This window comes from Amborella trichopoda, chromosome 7 (genome assembly GCF_054954075.1).
Source record: "Amborella trichopoda isolate Santa Cruz 75 chromosome 7, AtrichopodaSantaCruz75HAP2 v2.0, whole genome shotgun sequence".
Taxonomy (NCBI): Eukaryota; Viridiplantae; Streptophyta; class Magnoliopsida; order Amborellales; family Amborellaceae; genus Amborella; species Amborella trichopoda.
In genome coordinates this window covers 32,964,268-32,971,692 of record NC_142342.1, presented here as the reverse complement: position 1 = coordinate 32,971,692, position 7,425 = coordinate 32,964,268, and the positions used below count along the sequence as shown (strand labels likewise).

General features: G+C 37.1%; 1 pseudogene; it reads right to left on the bottom strand.

The window, feature by feature from the left end:
- Positions 1 to 1,438: 1,438 nt before the first annotated feature.
- On the bottom strand, positions 1,439 to 7,093 carry LOC148781352 (wall-associated receptor kinase 5 pseudogene; annotated as a pseudogene).
- Between the last annotated feature and the right edge of the window lie 332 nt (positions 7,094 to 7,425).

The following is a 7,425-nucleotide window of genomic DNA, read 5'->3' as shown; positions in this document are numbered from 1 at the left end:
AATGGATTCTATGTTGCCTAAAGGATACACCATATGTGGGTCTGGTGTTTGATAGAGATACCAATTTTGGTGACAAGGTTGTTGGTTACGTTGATGTTGACTTTGCAGGTGATTTGAACTGTAGGAGATCTGTTACAGGTTATGTGTTTACACTTGCAGAAACTCCTATCAGTTGGTGGTCGATGCTACAAACGGTGGTTGCCTTGTCTACGACTGAAGCAGAATACATAGCTATTACTGAGGCAGTAAAATAAGCCATTTGGCTTAGAGGGCTTGTAAGCGATTTAAGCTTACTACAGAATGGGACTGTTATTTATTGTGACAGCCAGAGTGCAAAACATTTGGTGAAGCACCGAGTATATCATGCAAGGACAAAGCATAATGATGTCAAATACCATTTTATTCGTGAAATCATAGCTGAAGGTGATATATTGTTACTGAAAATTGAAGCCAAGAATAATGTTGAAAATATGTTGACAAAGCCGGTTCCATTGCAGAAGTTCAAGCTATGCTTTGACTTGACTAATGTGTTGCCAAGGTAAGCACCTATGAAGCCGTCTGTGGATAAGACGGTCGATGGAAATTTCTTTTGGAATTCAAGACAAAGTGGAAATTTGTTGTTTTGTCTTGAAGTCATGGTTATTAGGTTTCTATATTTTGTTAAGATTGAAATCCTAAGTTTTTAGGAAAACAAACATTTTTGGATATCTCTAAATTGGCAAGAGATAGGAGCATAAATATTTTTCCCTTTCCTGACCCCTCTAGGTTTCCTAATTATTTGGGTAGTGCCTATTGTTTACGATCTAAGTTTGTAAATAGCTCTTACTTAGATTAGGATGAGGCTTTGAGTCCATATAGATAGGGATAAAGTTCTTTTTTTATAAAGTTAGGAAAAGTTGATATTGGTTTGACGTACTTGTCTTTGGGGCTTTATTCTCTCTATGTATAGATGCTTTTCTCTAGAGAGAAAGCATATATGGAAAAAGTAGGCCATATGTGGGTGCACTTTTGGGTTTTGTCATCTCTCTTGTTGAGATATATTGTAGAGAGAAAGTGCATAGAGAAAAGTAGAGGGAATCTTTTGGGTGTTTTGCAGAGAGAGAACAATGTAGAGAAGAAGGCTTTGTGGGAGATTGAGTCCTGGTTCTCTCAAGTAAGTTGCCTTTTTTTATTTCTTTGATTTAATGAAAACATCGATCCTCTTCGCCCCTGGATGTAGTCACAATTGTGACGGACCACGTAAATTCTAGTGTTCTTTTTCTGTTGTTTATTTCCTTATTTATTTTTTTTTGCTTGTTTCTTATTTTTATCGGTTCTTTTTCTCGTACTTTATTTGTCAAAACTCAACCCATTGTGTTTTGAGCTTTCATGCACAACAGTTTGCAACACCTCGCAGTTGCTGAATGTTGCCTTCTCTTAGAACATCTTTCTCCAAAATCTACTCAAGGTGCCCATTTTTCAGAGTCAATATGAAGTAATTGGCAAGGTTGGCTTCCGCTTTTTGACCCTTCAAAGGATATCAGCCACTTCCCACTAAGGAGTCCAAGTAAAATAACCCCAAAACTATAAACGTCACTCTTTGCTCTCAGTTGTCCAGTTTGAAAGTATTCCGGATCTAGGTACCCTAAAGTCCCTTGTACTAATGTGGATAACTGGGTTTTATATATGGGAACCAGTCATGAGATCCCAAAATCTCCAACGTTTGCAGTGTCGTTATCATCCAGCAAAATGTTTACAACTTAACGCCCCTATGGAAAATCGTCATGGAAGTAGCCGAGTGTAGGTAGGCAAGTGCTTCTGCAGTTTCTAGGGCTATCCTTAAGCGGACCGTCCATGTAATTTGTTTCAAAAGATCTTTCCCATGGATATGATGCTCGAGTGTGCCACTGGGGATATACTTGTAGATCAACATTGGAACAGAGGTTTCCAAACAACAACCCAATAGCTTTACCAAATTCATGCAATTGATTTGTTTGAGTATGAGTACCTCATTTATGAACTGATCAACTTGGACTGGATCCAACACATTAGCATTCTTAATGGTGTTATGCATGTGGAAGCTCTAAACCATATGGATCAAAATTTGGCAAATAATGTGTGAGAAATAAAGCACGAAACACATACAACAAGAACACAAATATTTATGTTGTTCACCCAAGAAGTGCTACATTCGTGGGGCATGGTGAATAAAATCAACTATACCACTGAAAATTACATCAAAAATTTAGTACAAACCTCGACAAAAACACAGTCGAGCAAACCTCTCATTCTTCGGGAGTCTACAAGAGGCACCATTACAATGTTTCTCTTCACAAGAAGCTCTCTTCTCTAAGAGAAAAAGCATCCTATATACAAGAGGCTATAGCTCCCTCTAACTCTAGAGGAACCACCATTCTCATATGGTGACTTAAATAGGGCACACAAATTCTCTGTACGTTCATCTCATATATATAGGATTAGAGTCCATACTTAATAGGAAACTTCCTATTGGTATTGTAGATATATATCAAAAGACCAAGAGATATATCCATCCAAGAGTTCTAATCTTTTTGGATTTCTATTTCTTTTATGAAACTTATCAATATCAATCTCAATCCCACATAATATGGGAATATCTCAATCCCACAAAATATGGGAATATTTCAATCCAACAAAATATGGAAATATCTCAATCCCATAAAATATGTGATTTTCTAATGTGGGTGATTTTGGATAGCACCAAATCCAACAATCTCCACCTTGATATCAAAATCATCTGCTCATCATGCCAACATCCATGGATGGCTTCATGGATTCTTCATATTTCGTCAAATAAATTTATTTATCATTATTGCTGAAAAATAGTGTTTGCAATCAAATTTCTCCACCTCGAAATCAGCTTTCGAAACTTGTGCCACCATGCCCTTTGCCGCCATGCCTAAAACCCTGAAATCACGTTCTGATACCACTTGTTGTGCTTGCGGAAGCTCTAAACCCAATGGGTCAATATTTGGCAAATAAAGTATGAGAAATAAAGGATGAAACACATACAACAAGAACACAAATATTTACGTGTTTAACCCAAGAAAGGCTATATCCACAGACACGGAAAATATAAATCGACTATATCAATGAAAGTCACATCAAAGATTTTGGAACAAACCTCGACAAAAATACAGTGGAGCAAACCCTTTTAAACCACTCTCTCTTCCTTCTCTTTACTTCTGCCAACCATTACGAAAACACCAAATAGAGATGCGAGAGCAATAAGAACCTGAATTTATCTCTAACTGAAAGGAAAACAACCCAAAATCTCCATAGGAACTGCTTCTCTACAAGAAACAAACCTCTCATTCTTCGGAAGTCCAAAAGAGGCACTATTACAATGTTTCTCTTCACAAGAAGCTCTTTTCTCTAAAAAGAAATTGCATCTTATGCACAAGAGGCTCTCCCATATGGTGACTCAAACAAGGCACACAAATTCTCTGCATGTTCATCCTATAAATTCTCAAACAACCAAGAATCCATCTCAGAGTCCTAATCTTTTTAGATTTATATTTCCTTTAGGAAACTTATCAATATCAATATCAATCTCATATAATATGGGAATCTCTCATTCCCACATAATATGGGAATATCTCAATCCCACAAAATATGAAAATAACTCAATCCTACAAAATATGTGATTTTCTAATGTGGGTGATTTTGGATTGCACCAAATCCAACAAATGGCAACCACTGTACTATCTTCCATTGTTCCCATGTAAACAATTCCATAGCTACCTGCACCCAAGATTTTCGATTCTTTGTAATTGTTTGTGGCCTGCTTGAGGTCATCACTGGTGAATATCAGTGTGGCGGTGCTGCCTTCGCGAGAAAAAATCTGTTGCCTTAGTAATAAGCCACCGTTTTGCTTGAAGTAGTGCTCTCTAAGTTTCACCAGCTTTATCTTCTTCATTGATAGGTACCTTTCGAACCCTAGTGCAAGAAGAAAGCCCAAACCCAAACCAGCACCTGCCCATTATTTTGCATCTAAGTAATTAGATAAAGAGATAAGGATCTGTGATTTTGTTCCAGTGTTATCTGTTGAAAAAATTCTCATCTCATGATTTTGTTGATTGGGTAATCTCTTTTGATTTTTTTGACAATTAAAGACATAAGAATCATTACAACTTTTGTCTCAAAAGTTTGAGGAAGAATATATTTACTATTTAGGAATAAGCCGTTGGCTTGTGTGGTCTATTCCTACCCCTTAACATTTAAAGGAAAAAAAAAGAAAATACAAGACACCAACCCAAATACCAACTTTCGCGTACATATACACACATCATACAAGGAGAGAGATTATGTTGGTATTGTTTGGACACTTATTTATTCGTGGGAGAGGGACATTTATCTTCCCCACTTATTAGGAAAGTACCAAATCCTCCTTTTTATTTTTTATTTTTTATTTTTTTTATAGGAATCATAAAGCAATTCACATTGCATTTTCATTGGTTACCATATTTATTAAGTTAGGAAAAAGTTTCTCGGCCATTCGATCTGAACTGACTACTGGGATCGCTCAAGTCATGGAGCACACCAAAATATCTATTAATGAAATTTGGAACATCCCCTCTTCTTATTGGGGTGTACCTTGCAATATATATAAGCACCCTTCCAAAAAACTTAAATTACCAAAATTCTATTGGAAGTTTTAGGGTATCCTTCCATCATAAAAATTATTTTTTTGTATCATTTTTAATTGTGTGTGCCCTTATTACATGTATACATGCCCTCAATTTTGTTGCAAAATAATTTACAGGATAAAAATTAAAAATGACATACTGAGCCGTCAGATCAAAATATGATACTCAAAGAACAGCTCTACTATGTGAGGTATATAAACCGTACCCATACCCATTATTTGTAATCTTAGAGAGAGAGAGTGGGGGAGAGAGAGTATCATTTCGAACCTAGAATAAGTTTGAAGATAGGAAATGGGTCGGATCTGAATTGGGTTCCTTTTTGAATCCATCTCCTCTTTGTCATTTTGGACAAATGCAACCATAGTTTCCAGCAATGTTTCCGCATCTGGCTTCCTCTACATACTTGCAATCCGGGCCTTTGCTCGAGGACTTCTGAGTTTGTGGGGTTTGCTTTCTGTAGAGGTTGGCCAAGGAAACATAGGTTTACACTAAGGAGAACACCAAGTTTATTTATGGGCATGGTGCTGGGCACAATAATCTTGCTTAAAGATGGTGTCTAGGGGAGAGAAAGAGTGGTGAAAAAAGAAAAAAGAAAAAAAAAAACAGAACATTTTTCGATAGAGAAAATATATAAGGAGATTTTATTTTTGGTACAAGTTGATCACAATTAATGTTGACCATTGGGTGGCTGCATTTGTTTCATTGATCGAGCTCAAAGTTCAAAAGAATATTTTTTCGAACTTTGTGACATACTCAAGCTATCAGATTCATGTCGGATGGTTGTAAGTAATTGTAACCTCCTTATACCAAAAGTAAATGGTCTCATTGTATACAATCTCATTTTGATATAGTTTTAACACCAATTATTTTAAATTTTAATGGAACTACCATTTTTTGATATCCTATTACAAGATGGATGTTCAATGGACCGCGGTCGGGCTGACCATGTACATACCTTAGCCTCTCCAGCTAGGTATTGTCTGGGCTCAGGCCAAGCCCTATAGGTACCCAAGCATGTGTTAGGATATGGACATTATTGATTAATACATCATTATGGATACATATCAATATATCTCTTGATAAGATTATGATATGTATTATATTGATACATATCAGTACAGATATGCATCTGTATGGATATGTAGCTCTTGATAAAATTAGGTGTGTCTATCTATGACCATTGGTATTTATCTTTAATTGTTACTGACCTTATATTTATACGGGTCTTGTATATTCTTTATGAATCCATCAATAAAGAGAGAGTTCTCTTCAGTATTTTGAAATAATTTTCCATGAGGGCCTACGGCCCAAATATAAATTAATACAGTTTCTAACGTGGCATCAGAGCATTGATCCGTCTTCAGTTTGTTTTCTTCCTCTATAAGACGCCTAGTTTCTCTCTCTAGAAGGGATCTTGTCAAGCATTGCATGAAACATATGGTTGTGGTTGTGAGCAGTTATCAAACTCTTCCACAAACTTGATGAAAGATTGCGCATCCGTGATGACGTCTGCTGGCTAAAGCTTAAAGTTTCTTTGGCAGATCGTGCAAAATTTTCTCCTAAACCTTTGCAACACACAAAAGCTTTTCATTGTTTGCCTTTTTATTAGATTCGCCGTGCAAGAGCTTCCTTGGTTCTTTTTATTGCAAATCTCTATAGCTTTCAACAATCTCTTGGTTTCATTGAAACCGCAAAGATTCCATTAAGACCTTCCATTGCTTCCATCAAAAGCTTCATCACATCAAAATTTGGGCAGCGTGTGGCCCTTTGAGGCATTCTGTGGTCTTTACTTGACTGCAGAGAACTCTGTTTATTGATTGAGTAATAAATAAATATCAGAGCCGGATCAATTCCGTATTTGCCCGAGTTATCAATTCCGTCTTTTCCTGAGTTTGTTTTTAGATCAATGCTTAGCGGGTCATTGTTCTTTTTATTATGGAAACGTTGACTTCTTCGCTAAATTGCTCTCTTCCGTAGTGACACATTACTACTATCATCAAAAGACATCAATCTCCTATTGTCTCTAAATCCACGAGCAAGCGGCCTTTTATCCCCTGACATAAGAGGTGGAGGGGGTCTTGGATTAAAATTAATATTGGAGGCATACTAATCTGAGTAAGCAAGATTGGATCGAAGTCGCTCTTCTGAATCATAGTTTTGGAGTGCATTGTTGGAACTTTGTGAATGAGGCTTTCAATTTCTGCAAATGAACCTTCCATACATGGAGATGCACGAGGTGCACTTCCACTTCGATTTGGGACATCATCCTTCCCATTTCCTGGGTATCGATGACCTTTCAAGGCCAAACCCAACTCTTGGGCTGCTAGACTATTCAGAGGGGAAGTAGCCAACGAAGTGTCCTTATTAGGAAGCCATTTTATCTCCTTGCCACTTCCCACCAATCTCGTTGGATTCCCAGTTGCCATTATACTTGCATAATTATTCTTTTGGGAAACCAGTCTTCACATGTTTTTCAGATGATTACGAAACTCTGGGCCAACTAGGAGAGAGCAATAAAGGGAAATTGGAGACTTGCCCGCATTTTTATCTAAGGAAGGCGAGAAGTCTTGAGAGAGAAAGTTTGATATTTGGAGACGCAAGGTGATAGAGAGAGAGTGAGGAATAATTATTTGATGAGAGAGAGGAGAATGAATGAATAATTGGGTGATGAGAGAGACAGGGGAATAAATGGTTCATTCGATTTCGACAAATAGAGTTGGTGAGTAGGGTTCCTCATTGGGTTTTACTAAGAGTGAGG